Raw genomic sequence first — 2,924 nt, forward strand, 5'->3', positions numbered from 1 at the left:
TCTATGAAATCCATATGCTCTGAAAGATTTGGTTCTAGATATCTTAAACTGGGCACCCAAAGTTAGTGGCTACTTTTACCCCTCAGATCTCAAGGTATCAGTTCTCCATCTGTAAAATGGGGTGAAGTAACGCATCTTCATCTTGCAGGCTGTTGTAAAAATAATTTCATTAATATTTATGAAGTATTCATATTATGATGATGAATCCCATAGAAAATTCACTAATAATTCCATCTTCCATACCCAGGTCTGAATAGTTTTGGATATCTACTGAACAGGAAGAAAATAAAATATTGAATGGTTGCATGTCAACTGAGCACCATGCACCATGTGTACTGGCTGACCAGGGATCCTGTAGAGGGGGGGAGGGGTAAATAGTGTTTGATTGTGTATTCAAAAACTGTTCTATAATGCATGTGCACAAAGAAGGCTACCTATACATTTGCCTTGATTCTGGCATTTCACAACACAGGTGCTTGCCTTTGCAATATTTAATAATGTTGTTTTGATGAGGTTTTTTTGTGTGGGATTATATATATTTTAAGCAGCCTGATTAGGTTGAAATGACAAGGAGTTATTTTTAGCTTAATTTTAAACAGAATCAAATGTCCTAGGGGCAAGGGCTAATGGCAATAGCCAACTAGTCCCTATAATAAAGTAGTAAATAATGAAGAAATTAAGTGTTGGGGTTTTTTTCTGCTCATCACAGTGTACCTGCTGGGGCTTATAAAATAATGATTCCTAGAGGACACTATTATTGACCACCTGTTTTCACTTTCTTTGGTTTTGAAGTTGGAAATAGCTTTCTGTGACAAGCTCTGTGTAAGCACCCCATCAGGGCCGTCTTTTAACCTCAGTGTGAGGCTAGAAAACCAGTCTGAAACCAAGACTTATTAATCTGGAAAACCTTGGAAACATTCCACAAAACAGTCTAATCAAATGGTTGCCCCAGACACTGTCAGAGCATGGAATGACTCATGGAAATTGCTCCTTATGCTGCATACATCTTTACACACTTCTTGATGCTTTCTTTCACAGGTGATACAAATGAGATACAGGGTAATGAGCATACCAAATCTTTATCATAACTTTAGAATCTTTTCAGGGAGTATAACGCACCATATGGCCATATCCTATCATGGTATTTTCACATACCATAGGACCAGGTTGCATATCCTTTCTGCTTTAAATGAGTTAAAGTCGGCATATTAAATTTGTGCACCATTTAAAAACAGTAGTTCCAATCTAATGAAATCACAACTAATGTAGAAAGAAATGGTTGGCCAGAGCTTATTTGTGTGATTTTTGTGAACAGAGCAGATTGACAGTTTGACAGAAGCTGTCCTGTGAGAAAATGCTGATTTGAAAAATCTAAATGTTTCAAAATAAACCAAACAAATGTGGGGGGAAATGATGACAAGTTTAACTATGGCTAGAATTGGGTGTGAAAGAAAAATCTGAACTGACAGAATTTCCTGTGAAACAGAAAAAAATGGATTATTCTTCAAGTTTTGTCTAAATTTGTTTCCCCACTGATGTGACCATAACCCTTGAGCTGGAGTGCTGATTATTTATTTATTTATTTTAGCCAGTGTGTCTGGTGGGGTTTCTCATGCCTCCCCCCCCAAAATTGTAAAGGGCAGGGCAGTCCCTTTTTTTTTCCTTCTTGCCAGCTTTTGCTTTGAGTAAGCTATGAGTTTGAGTAAGCTGTTAAATCTTCTTCTGATGTCTAAATAGTTGTAAATAGCTTTAGATAGTTCAGCAATTAGTCATAGGTTTTTCATAGCACTTTTTCCTGGAAAAAAATTCATTATGTTTTTTCCCTGGGAGACTGGCCTTATGTCAGATCAAAAGTTGCACATGGATATTTGTGTAGAGGCCTCTTAGCTTTCCTGTTACTAACAGATTTGTAGTGGGAACTCTGCATTTTCCAGAATATTTCAAACGAATGACTGGTTTCTTTATTAAATCAGAAGCTTATAATCCACTCAACTTGATTGGGCCTTCTCTGCAAGGATTAGGGGAAAAAGAAAGAGAATATTTTATCCCAGGATGTCCCTTATTCTCACAGGCTAGGCTGGGGAGAGGGCAGTTTCTTTCACAGAAGAATGGGTAGGAGGTTTGCGCTCCAGTTATATTGATAGCTTATTGCAAAAGTGGAACCCTAACAGATAACCAGGGTTAGGCTGATAACGTATTTCCACCCATTGACCTGTCAAAGGGAGCAATAATGAGAAGTACTGCACAAACTGATCTACTTGGACTGTTGTGCCATTCAATCCTGAAGAGGTTAGAAATCTATTTTAAAAAGAAACTACTGGTAGCTTGGATGCAGAGAAATTCACAAAGAGCTTCCATCCATCTTTCTGCCACCATCACATAAGAGTTGCCTGGTGTCAGTTGACCTTGGGAGAGATTTTTCTTCCATTTCATGTAGAGAATATCATGTAGAGTAAGGTAAGGAGCTAAATATTACTAATTGTTTGGACTCTCTTGTCCACTGAGGTTTCCCCAGAGATTTCCTATAGATGGTCAATAAGATGGGAAAAGGATAGAGCCTTGCAGGGGCAGAGAAGGAAATTGCTCATCCACCTAGAAATTCTTTCAAGTACTAATTTTCATGGAATCTCAGTGACTCATGGTCTCTAATGTAGTCATCTTCCAACATCCCAGTGAGGCACAGAGCAACTAAGGGGCAAATATTTCATAGATTTCATAGACATTATGGCTGGAAGGGACCTCTGAAGATCATCGAGTCCCGAAGGGCAGGAAGTCAGCTGGGGTCATAGGATCCTGGCAAGATAAGCATCCAATTTACTCTTGAAGGCGTTCATGTAGGTGCTTGAACCACCTCCGATGGCAGGCTGTTCCAGACCTTGGGGGCTCGGACAGTAAAGAAATTCTTCCTTATGTCCAGCCTGAAA

Source organism: Crocodylus porosus, unplaced genomic scaffold (genome assembly GCF_001723895.1).
Source record: "Crocodylus porosus isolate Cpor-Errol unplaced genomic scaffold, CroPor_comp1, whole genome shotgun sequence".
NCBI lineage: Eukaryota > Metazoa > Chordata > Crocodylia > Crocodylidae > Crocodylus > Crocodylus porosus.